This window comes from Nyctereutes procyonoides, unplaced genomic scaffold (assembly GCF_905146905.1).
Source record: "Nyctereutes procyonoides isolate TBG_1078 unplaced genomic scaffold, NYPRO_anot_genome, whole genome shotgun sequence".
NCBI lineage: Eukaryota > Metazoa > Chordata > Mammalia > Carnivora > Canidae > Nyctereutes > Nyctereutes procyonoides.
Genome location: NW_026575028.1, coordinates 6,086,828 through 6,099,572, shown reverse-complemented (window position 1 = coordinate 6,099,572; position 12,745 = coordinate 6,086,828).

Genomic DNA, 12,745 nt, shown 5'->3' with positions numbered 1-12,745 from the left:
GCCTGCCTTTGGCCCAGGGCGCGATCCTGGAGTCCCGGGATCGAGTCCCGCGTGGGGCTGTCTGCATGGAGCCTGCTTCTCCCTCTGCCTATGTCTCTGCCTCTCTCTTTCTCTCTCTGTGTGACTATCATAAATAAAAAAAAAGATTTGTTTTTATTTATGATAGACATAGAGAGAGAGAGACAGAGATGGGAGCCCGACGTGGGATTCAATCCCGGGTCTCCAGGATCGCGCCCTGGGCCAAAGGCAGGCGCTAAACCGCTGCGCCACCCAGGGATCCCAATAAAAACAAATCTTAAAAAAATACATTTACCGAACACTTATCATGTGCTAGACCAGGTCCTTGGCTTCAGGGATACAAAGATGACCAGGATATGTGTAGTATCCTAATGAAGCTCAGGGTCCTCTGAATTTGTATTCTAATGCTCCAATGGTACATACTGGTGCTGACAAGTTTGTGGAAATGCTCAGATAAAAAATCTTGTATTTTGACATAAAGTACAAAAGCATTCATATTGTCTGTCTGTTGAAAATCAGACTGTTTTGAATGAAGAATGTACCTGAGTCGCAGAGACTCAGAATATAAAAAACCTCAGAGTACAAAAGAAAAAAATAAAAACAAAAAGAAATAGTGGAATCTAGAGCTAGGTGAAAGATTAAAGTTCATTGGGTCCTACATTTGTATTTTATTCCTCTACTGTTACTCAGGAGAGCACAGAGTCCTTAAGCTAGGACTCAGCTAGTCAGAGGCAGGGCTGAGATGCCAGCATGTCTCCAAGCTGGAGCCCAGCTCCCTGCTCACAGTAATGCATGGTTTTCCCTCCCCACCTTTCCCTCCTCCTGTATAAGTATTGAGAGGCATCCAGAAAGACCATCAGTGGAGGCAGGAAGGTGGGGAAGGAGTGTCATACTGAGCATGTGGGAAGTTCTACAGATGCACAGAGCAGATTTGCCTTCAGCACAGCTCAGACTTACCTCTGAGGCCAGACTCCAGGGAGCTAATGATGGGAAAGTATGCATGTCCTATTGATCCTTCCCCTTCCTCTCTAACCTTTCTTCTTGTCCATGTGTCAGTCCTACTTGCCATCCATGTAGCCCAACCATCCATCCTGTCAATAAGTCTCCTGTCCCATTTTGAATCTCTCCTCTGGATCAAATCATTCCAATTCACCAGCAACCCACTTTATTTTGTAGTTTCCATCAGTACCCACATTAAGTGTGGTTTATCGCTCTGCACATTTCAGAGTGTTGTACACAGATCCAGACACACACCATCCTCCAGATATGATCTATTTAGAATTGGCACTCTTCTCCATTTCCACCATCAAACTATTTCAAAACAGTCAAAGCTTCAAAGTGATTCTACATGATGTCAGCCATGAGTGTTATTGAAAGACTGAGTCTTCATGCAGTTTCCACTCTATTCAATCCCACTTTGGAACCAGTAGGACTGCAATGTGAAGGAAATAAGTTAGACAGAAAGGTGCATGCTTCGGAGAAGAAGGTATATTTCAGAACTGGAATGAGTGTTCCATTAGTACTGTTCCTTTTGATATGGCTTTTACAAAGAAAACAGGTCTAGCTCAGTCCACAGTGCTGTGCATAGTCCTGTCAAAGGGCATGCTGCTGGATCAAAAAACCTTTGGACATTCCCTCCTCTCTTAAGACTCTAAGGTTGCAGCAAACAATCATCAGTTAGAGTATAATATTCCAACAAAGCAGAAAAAGAAGACAATTAATCACCTTGTAAGAAAAAAGAAAAAGTTCTCCCAAATGAACAAACCTCATCAAGAATCCAGAGCATAGAGTGTGCTGCCTCGTCAGATCACCCAGACTGCAACACTGTGCATTTTCTTTATATTGGTCTTCTCTTCTAAGAGGTTCGCTGCACCACCCACAAGGCACCAGCTCATTTATCTTCTTGTGATTGTATTTTATCGTGGGAAGGATGTTTCAAGGGAGATATACAAGAAAGGGAATCCAAAAGACATCCTTCCGAATCATTCTTTCCTCTCCACCTACCAGTCTAGGTACTGTGTATTATCCTTTTCGGTCCAAAACTGGTAACATGAAAATGGAACTGTACACAAAATTCTTTTCTTCGCTTTTTACCTGAATTTTCCCTTACTGAGTTCTGTGCTCTTTGTCCTCAGTGGCCTCAGTCCAAAATTGGTCCCCTTAGACTGTGTTTTACAGCACCTACCCAAGTCTTAAACAGATTCACCATATGCACTAGATATAGAAGACAGGTTGTAGCAGCTTTATCTCAAACATGAGCACCAGTGCAGTGGCAGTTTGTGGGGAATGTGGAGGGTAGTATTAGGAAGCAATACGGCTCCAATTCAGGGAAGTTCATCCTGCTCAGACCATATGGCAAAAACTGCCAGGAATACCAAGTGATGTTTTCAATAAGGCCCTGCCCCCTTCCAGGAAACATCTAAGAAATGAGCTGCCTAAGGCATGTCAGTGGTAGGTACCCACCAGGGAAGACTTGTCAGCTAGCCTATCCTCAACACCTACATGCCACCATGCCTTAAGTTTTGCCCCTAGGAGTTCTGATCTTTTTAAAAGCTTATAATAATAAAATGGTAAAATGTGCAAAAAGGTAAATAAATAATATAATAGACTGAAATTAAACAGATACTAACATTTTGCCACATTGATTTTGGACTCCTCTTGAAAGAACATTATAGAGTTCTGCTAAATTTTCCCCTTCATGTCTCTGTGTCCCCAGAGGTACTACTAACATAAAAAGTGGCTTTTGTTGCAAAGTGTGTTTTATTCTTTTGCTATATTTATGATGTCATATGGTACATGTCAATTTGCAACTTGCTTTTTTTGAGTTCAACATGTTTTGTTTACTGAGATTCATCTATGTTGATACAGGCTAATCTTTTTCATATTTTTTCAATTGCTCTATACTATTCCATATCAGGAAAAATATTCATCATTTATTGTTGGTGGTATATAAATGCTGGTGACTTATGCATACTGATCTTACATCCCATAATCTCAATGAACTCATTATCTTTAATAGTTATTCTGTAGATTTTCTTTATATTCTATTTGACAATAATTTCATCTGTGATAATGACAGACTTTTTCTTCCTGTCCTTTTCTTATTCTTTTTATTCCTATTCCTTACAAGTACCATTTTGAAGACAAGTGTTAATACAGGTATCCTATCTTGGCTATGACTTTTAAGGTAATGCTTCTTAGATTGGAGCATTAAATAAGATTTTGGGGATCCCTGGGTGGCGCAGCAGTTTGGCGCCTGCCTTTGGCCCAGGGCATGATCCTGGAGACCCAGGATCGAATCACACGTCGGGCTCCCGGTGCATGGAGCCTGCTTCTCCCTCTGCCTGTGTCTCTGCCTCTCTCTCTCTCTCTCTCTCTCTCTCTCACTATCATAAATAAATAAAAAATAATAATAATAAATAATAAAAAAAGATTTTGCTGTGGGTTTTTGGTGAGCATTCTCTACCAAGTTAAAGAAATTCCATTCAATTCTTATGTTGCTAAGCTTTTTAAACTCATGAATGAGTATTAAACTTTTGAAATACTATTTCTGTGTCTCTGAGATGATTGAAGGTTATTCTTCATTTTTCCTAATGTGGTCATTATATTAACAATTTTTTAAAATTAGCCAATAGGACCCAGCAGTGCATTAAGAAGATTATTCACCATGACCAAGTGGGATTTATCCTCAGGATGCAAGGCTGGTTCAACATTTGTTATTTTCTTTTTTTTTCTATTTCCATGAGATTATCCTGTTGCTCTTTCATAACTTGAGTTAAACTCTTACTTGATAGAGTTTAGCATTCTTTATGTCTGCTATACATCACTAGTAGTGCACAAGGAGATTGTGGGGATACATGGGCTTTTTAAAAATATTTACTACTTATGTACTTTGTTAAATGTGTCTTTTATTTTTTAAAATGTGTCTTTTAAAATGTAATAACTACCACCCTGAATTTGACAGTAGTTTGGTTTGGGTATGGATGTTATTTCTTACTATAAGGAAGCAGTAAGTTAAAAGACAAAGTCAGGGGCACCAGGATGGCTCAGTCAGTTAAGCATCTGACTCTTGATTTCAGCTCAGGTCTTGACATCAGGATTGTGAGATCAAGCTTCACATCGGACTCCAAGCTGGGTAAGGAACCTGCTTAAGATTCTTTCTCTCCCTTTTCTCTACCCTTTCCCCTCCACCCCCTACTCATGCTCTCTCTGCTCTCTCTCTCTCTCTCTCTCACTAAAAAGAAGAAAAAGTCGGTCCATTTAAATAAAAATGAAAATAGTAGTAAAGCTGCCATTATTTCATGTTTGAAAAGATTGTGAATTTTAGTTATGTACATTGAGCAAAGGTTGTCAATCATGTTGCTCAAACTTTCTGTATGTCATTCTTTTTTTTTACCTGCTTGATCTATTAGTTTTTAGAAAGGCATGTTAAGATCTCCCACTATAAATGTATTTGCCAGTCCTTCCTTATAATTCTGTCAATGGTTGCATTATATAGTTTGAATTTGAATTGTTAGGTATAATTCAGCTCAGAGTTATTATATATTCCTCATGAATTATTCCTTTAGTAATTAAAGAATGACTCTTTATCTCCAAAAATACCTTTCTCTGAGGTCTTTTTGGCTGCCATTAATATGGCCACCTTGGCTTACTCTTAGCTGTTATTTGCTTAGTATGTATTTTTCCATCCCTTTATTTGCAACCTTGGTCTGTCATTAAGTTTTAGTATTCTTTCCATCACATTAGGCTGTTCTTTTCCTGGTCATTCTCCTTCACTAAGGTCTTTCATAGTTTTGAGTTCTGGAATGCTAGTCTATCCACATGATTCATATATCCAGATAACCAGATGGAAACAAGAAGTCTTTAAGAGAAGTTTAGATGCTCATGAAAGCAAGTTAGAGCCTCCTAGTTTGCATCTGGAGAGTGGACAGCCTGAATTCTGCAGACTCCTGCCAGCCTAGGGAGTACAAGTACCACCAGTGTGTGGCCTGGTTCTAAAGCTGGGGTGCATACAGTTCTTCTGCCTCCAGATATTTATAGCTCCATGTGGGTGGGGATGCAGCTCCTCAGAACAGAAAGAGAAGGTCTAAGCCCCAGGGGAACAATGTGAACCACTGTGTGACTGATCAAGTGCCTTCTTCCAGTGGATGCTTCAGAGGCTGTTACCCAGGCCTTAATTCCTCATGATCAAGATTAAGGCAAAAGATCTCAGGAAATGAGGGGCCTGCCCTGCCCCCAAGCTCTGCTGAAGCTGGAGACTTACACTTAAAACCTATTAGTTATTTCTGCCTCCACACACTGCTCTTCATTAAGTGAGCTAGAAGAATTAATTTGCTTTGTTTTTTCCAAAACATCCAGGCAACACTAAGGGTCCCGAGCCTCCAAGGAAACTCTTTCTGTCTCGGATCCACAAAAGGGAAAAAAAAAACAAAAAACACCTACTTTACAGTATGGGAAGTGTGTGTCTAGAGGAATGAGGATGAGAAGTGCCTGCCCTTCAGTAGGAGGAGGAAATAGTGGCTCAGTTCTCTGTTAGGAGCTCTGCCAATTAGGGACCAGGGATGCTGAGCAGACACCAGACTCCAGTGTGGAACTCAAAAGGAAGTGGCCCTGGAAAGCATTCTTAGGCAGGTGGTGTCCATGGAGGGGGTTGTGGACACCATAGTTCTGGTTTTGCATCTGTAATTTCTTCTATTTGAGCCTCAGTTTCATCATCTGTAAAACAAGAGTACGCCAGATCAGATTTTCCAAACTACATTCGCTATCACTTTGACATTTTTTGACACATTTGTGTGCCAACTTTATTACTGACATTTTGCTTTACACTGACTTTGTTTTGCTTACTACCCACCTTGTATTAATCAATACTATTTGTGGGCTAATGGGTTTGATATGACGGTTATTATATTTCTTTCTAAGACACATTTAATTAAATACACAAGTAGTAAATACACATTTTTTGAAGTCCATGTAGCCCCTGCAATCTCCTTGCATACCATCAATTATAAAACATATCAATATATATCCTGCTTGGAAGTTGCTGAATGATCTCTACATTCCCCTGCCATTCTAAGGAGTCTATGTTTCCATGAAATCAGCTTATATCCACATCACTAACACCCCACAGATCAGGCAAGAGAACCAGAGGAATATTGATTGTTAGGCCCCAGGATCTAGACTATCTTTTGCTTCTGTAGTTTCTCTTTTGTGTCTGTTCCCTAGGAACTTTGTAAGAAGGCCTTCACTGCTGAAATCACAGCCTGAGATCCAAGCTCACATCTGCAATTCCAAATCAAGTTTAGGGACAGCTCATCCAAACCAGACAGGACGCCATAACTGAGACAGGTGCCTGGTGCCTGATTGGAAGAATTCAGTGTGATTAACATGTAGGTGTGGAGTCAACCTGAATCACTACCAGATTACAGACTATTGCTTGTCCTTTCCCCACAACAAATGGCACTAATCCCAGGCTCTATTTGATGTTGATGTCCAACTAATTAAGAATTCACATCTTATGCTTCCTTCCTGCAGCACAGAGGCCATTTTTCACCTTCAGAAAGGTGCTCTGTGGGCCTTTTGCTGACTGATTACATTCAGAGCTGGGAACATATGTGGCTTCGAGGGCATAGATACATTAGTCCATGCACAACGATTTTTGGTGACAACAATTAATCATATAGAGAGAACATTCAGAAAGCAATAGTGATATCTAGAAATTAATAGTGGTGTAGATTCTTTTTGGTTGTTAGTTTGATTTGGGGCCCCCTGTAGAATTTTGCTTGGGCCACTCATTAGGTGCAGGGCATCTGAGACCTTATATCTGGCAGAGAAGAAAGTAGAGTGGCCTAGAATCGGGATGCTTGGATCAGAACTACAGTTTGGTTTTCATATGACCTTGGAAATGTCACTAACCTTCATGGTCCAGTTTGCACATCTGCAAACTGGAACTTATAATTCATGCTTTATTAACTTCCTAGGCATGTTGATTTTTTAATTTTGTTGATTGCTTATTGAATAACACTTAACACAGGCCTACAATTCTGAGGCCTGACAGAAGGGACATCAGGATCTTATAGAACCTGGAAGCCACAGAAATAAACTGAACAAAGACAATGATGAGGGTATTAGTAACTAAGCCCAAATTTGCATCATCATTAGACATCAGTCAGGCCATGTGCACAGGCTGGCTGGCAAGGATGTATCAATCAGCATCAGGACTGAGCCTCCTCTAAGCCAGGTGACCATATGACTTACTGGAATTTTTGAGAACAAAAGCAAGCACTGTTAATAATTATGCATGGACAGTAGGTGTAAACCAAAGCTGTTCTGGGCAAAATAAGATGGGTAGTCACTCTGACCATAAATTGAAGAAGTAGCTGGAGGCATTTTCCCTTCACATTTATAAACTCTGTAGAGTTTGGTAGAAGTGTTTAAAAATCCAAGTTACACAAGCCAGAATGTCCTGGATAAATTGGAGTATTGGGAACCAGAGTCTATTGAGATCTACTGCTTTAAACTCAGTTTTATTTTATTTCTTTTTTTTAACTCCCCAGTTTTAGATCTGACACCTTGCAAAATACCAACCAACTCAAATGTCCTAGGAAGCCAACGAAACTCATATATCCTTGCAGTTCAGGTCCTGAAAGTATCCAGTTTTGGTGCCTGCATCACTAAGACAAGCAAAATAGAAGGGAACCATGTTGGAGCCACCCTATAAAGGTTCAGTTCCTAAGCAGTCCCAGATTTACAACCATTTCTGGCAGCCGAGGATGGAGCTGCCACGAGCAACAGGTGGTTCTGCAATACAGGGCTGAGAGCCCAGCTTCAGGGCCTGAGAACCCCCCAGTGCATTGCCACCTTTTAGAGCAGTTCTGAGCTACTCATAAGGTGCTTACTTCAGCCAGTATCTGTAAGAGAAATCATAGAGACCACTCATTGCAACCAACTCCCCTCACACACAGGATCCCCCCGCAGAAATCTCAGGAAACCTGTGCCAGAGACACTGCTGTGAGTTCACCAAATCCAAATCTAGTTTCCTTTTTCCCCCTGGGCACTTCTTTTCTCAGTCTCATTTGCAGGCAGATGGGGCCATGTGTCTCATTCTGGGCAATGGAATATTGACAAGAGTGATTTATGCCGCTTCTAGTACTGGCCTCTAAAAATCTCCTGGGTAATCCTACTCCCTCTTTCCCTCCATTCCTTGCCTTGCAGCCATAAGCAGTGGAAAACCATGAGGTCTAGGGAATGGCAGGGCTTGGGACCCTGAATGACATGGAGCAGAGCCTCCCACATGCCCTCTTCTTTCACCAACTCACTGGAACTGTGACATGAGTGAGATATGTACTTTATTATGTTAAACCACTGAGGGGTTTTGGTTTTTTAATTTTTTTTTTGAGAGAGAGAGAAAGAGAGAGCAGGAGTGGGGGACGGGGCAAAGGGGGAGGGAGAGAGAGAGAATCTTAAGCAGGCTCCACACCCAGCAAGGAGCCTGATGTGGGGCTTGATCGCACAACCCTGAGATCATGACCTGTGTGGAACTCAAGAGTCAGATGCTTAACCAACTGAGCCACCCAGGTGTCCAAGCCATTGAGGTTTTTTGGTGGTTGTTTGGTACAGGTCTATCCTGACCAATGCAAGGAATTTTTCAAACTAGCTTCTACCGAAGTAATAAGGAAGGCATCCCTATGTCCAATGAACACAATGTGGGGTTTGCTCACAGTTCTGAATTTTCCAGATGATTGTGTCCCTTCATGGGCAAGAATGGGTCAAGGGAATTGTTGAACTATTTTTATACCTACAACCCCTCAAAGGATTCAGGGACTCAAATCTTCCCAGTCTTCTCAGCTGTATTGAATGGGATGGACTGGTGCCTCCCAAACTGTAGGATATAGGCTGGGAGCTACTTATCCCCTGATCCAGCCCCAGTTCCACCCCAACTTTTCCTGTCATCCATACCAAAAGAATTTCACCAGATGGCCTGCTTAAAACATGCACCTTTTCTCAACCTTAGGAAGTTCTCCCATTTATATGATCCCAGTCCCTCTCTCAATAGAAAAAGCCTTTTCACTCTTTTATTCCCTCAGGGAGAACATTTCTCAACTTCTCTGCTCCAAACATTTGCAGTCACCCCTTTCCCCAGCTCCTGCAGCCTCATCCCTGTGCTGTCCTGAATCTGCTGGCTGTTCCAAGCTCCTGCCTTGCCCTGGCCCACCATCCACACTGCGTACCTGGCCAAGAAGCAGCCAAAGCACTCTGGAGCACACATGAAGGAAGCCAGAGAGGCAGCCTCTGAGCTTTCAGTTACATCTATTTCCTTGGACATTGCCTTGCTCGTCCAGATGGTGAGCTGGGTAAACAAGAAGTCCCTGTTCTCCATCAACATGTCAGCAAGCGCGCCTTATTCTCAGGCATCTGCCAAGCTGGGGATATGGTCTCCATTTAGAGTTTGTCTCCCTTGGCGTGCCAGAAATGTGCCCTTGTGTAAACACTCAGAGCACTTCCTCCAGGGAGGACACATGAACAGGGCAGTGAACACCTTGCTCCCAGTGGCATGAGGAAAACAGAAATATCACTCTCCTTCTTCCAGCCCTCTGCGCAGCCACTCCAGTCATCAGCTGCCATACTTCCCCACAAAAGCAGGAAGACACTCAACTGAGTCTATATCTATCATATCCCAACTGCCTGCCAATTTTTCTGAATCTGTATTCAGCTGCTACCCTCTTATCCCTCTCCCAGCTGTGCCGTTTACCAGCTATGTGAACATGGGCAAGTGACTTAACCTCTCTGAGCATTTGTTTTCTCAAACAAATAATGAAATAGTACCACTTATCACACAAAGTCTCTCCTTGCTGCCAGGTCTTAAGGAAAATATATGCTCATACAGACAGATCTTAATATATTCCAGGGTCTTTCTACAAGTATTAATTTCTTTCCTCTTCCCTGGTGTACCTTAGGGAAATCTCCTACCCGGCATTACTTCTTGTCCCAACAAGAAGTGAGTAAGAACCAGAGGCTGGATCAGTCTCACACTTCAAAGTCAGGTTTCTGTGAGCCATGTTCTCTGCTCACTGGTGCTGAGTACCTCCCTCCTATCTACTGGCTCTGAGAGCCTCCCAGTTGGGTCTCAAAACCCTAGTGGTGGATTACTTGTTGACTTTCATCTCATATGCCAGGACTCATGATTTTCTGCCTGCCCCAGCCTCTAACCTCTGTCTTATCAGTACCTAACTGGCAATGCTTCTCATCTGTTTTCCATAATCTCCATGCCTTAGCCCTCAGTTTCTATCAGACAAACAAATGATCAGATGAATGACAAGGCCATAGAGGCACTCAGGAAACTGGAAAATGATCTATAGTTTTGAGAACTTAAGTCTGTAGATCGTAGATCATCCATTACTGTAGGGGATTTGTACTCACTGTTAAAAATACTCTGTGACATTATTTTTCCAGTTCCAGTAACAGGTTGTGACACATATCCTGGAAGATAGGAAGACCTTGCCACCACCAAAAGTAAAATCTCTTCTGAAAGGGATCCAGGCAGAGATCAAATTTTGTCTTCCTAAACAGAGTCCACACAAACACCTGGCCTAGGAGCTAAGATGCCAGTTTCTATCCCTCACTGCACTTCTGAGTCTCCAAGTTGGCCTGGACAAGTTACTTTGCCTCTCTTATCAGCACTGGCTTGGAGCTCCCTCAGAGTCTGCATGAATACTGGCCAGGGGAGGGCACTAAGAATGCATGAGAGGTATGTTGGAGACAGCTCTTGTTAGCTTACTAGAACCAACTGTTACATTTTCAGGAACTCTGCAACTCAGTTAATAATATACTGGTAGGTAGCTTGAAGTTGTCTACAGTGGGGTATTTATACTAAGGGAACTTGCAAATGCTCCAAATAAGGTTGTTTTCCCTTCAAAGGGTCAGTTGTTAAACACCTATCAACACCCACTGGATGCATGGCATGTTCCTTCACTTCTCAGAGCTGAGGGAAGCCAAATGGTACAGAACTTACAAGTCTCAGCTTCCTTCTCTGCAAAATGGAGGAAAGGGCCTTGCTTCCTATCTGCTAGGCACACACAGGCTCAAAGTGGGTGCAAGCAAGGGCCTTCCTAGTGGTATGGTTTGTAAGAATATGGATAAGATGGTCCCACACAGACCCTAATCACTGCAAGTGGCTTCTAAAATACAAATTTGATCTTGCCATTTCTCTATTCAAAAATCTTTGAACTTCCTATTGATAGTCAAAACCCTTATTATCTCACCCAATGTACCTCTCTAGTTTCTTCTCCTCTTTTCCAGCCTACAGCCCCAACCCCCAGTCACAAACTCTGGCTGCCTTCCCAATGTTATTGTCCACCCACTATGCCCCTTTGTTGAGTAAGAACACCTTCACTTTTGGAGAGAGAGTGGAGCCTATCACATGAGTTAAGGATCTGGAATGCACAAAGGGCAACCAGGGACTAAAAAGACATGATAGAAGTCATCACTTCAGGGATGGGGCTCTGGAGGCAGCCTTCCTTGCAAAGGAAGCTCAGTTCTATCATTCAATACCTGCTGTGTGCCCTCAAGCAAGTTTCTTAACCTCTCTGAGCCTTAGCTTCCTTATCTGTAAAAGGACAACAGCAGTACCTATCTCATAGGGTTGCTGTGAGGATTAAATGAGCTGTTGCATATCAAGGGCTTAGCACAGTGCTAGGTACAGAGTTCCTTTTCAAGAAACATTAGCTAGTATCATCATTAGCATCCTCATCATCCTCATCATCACCATCATCAGATCATCTTCATCACTATTATTAACCCCACAGACAGCATCTTGGACTATAAGGAAGTATCTGCCCATGCATTCCTCAATGTTTTTCTGCTCTTAGTTGGACTCTCTTTGGACCAGGAGAATCTCAGGAAACAAGCTGGTGCCCTCCACCCTGTCCCTGCCATGCTGACAAGGATAGACATTGAAAACTCTTAGGACTGAGTTATTAGTCCTGACTTTCCCAGTTCCTTATAAAACCCAACACTATGGTCAGATAAACAACCTCGAAGACAAATAAGAAAACCATATTTAAAACATATAGAGACAGGGGCAGTTTCTTACAAAGGAAATTTGGCCTCGGGCTCTCCACTCTGCATAGCTCCTATTAGCCCAGCCAGAGTACTTTGATGACAGCACCTCCTCCTGGAAGCAGTGTGTCTTCCAAAAGCGGAGTGCTAGGGTAGTTCTGCTCCAGAACTTGCCAGGGCAGCAGAAGTGCCTTGGAGACCTGGTGGTTTGTCACTGGAGACTTAAAGGGGCGTGGATGACCCAGTAAGAATAAATGTCTTATAACTGTTAGAAAATGCTATATGGGGGCACCTGAGTGGTTGAGTGTCTGCCTTTAGCTCAGGTCGTGATCCTGAAGTCCTGGGAGGTCCCGCACAGGGAGCCTGCTCTGCTTCTCTCTGTGTGTCCCTCATGAATAAATAAATAAAATCTTTTTTAAAAAGATGCTGTGTTCTAATGCAATGGTACGATAGCCTTTAATGACCCTTGTGGCCTGGCACATAGTGTTCAAACTCCCTCGCTTGCTGATCGCCTCCCCCATCTGACTCATCTCAAAACATCAGCTAGAGAACAGAAACTTGTTCATCATATATTCAGACCCATGTACACATATCTGAAGGGCTATTGAGGAGAATCTAACAGAGCAGGCAATTGTCCTGAGAACCCCATGTGTGCTGGGAATGAAGGGACCCC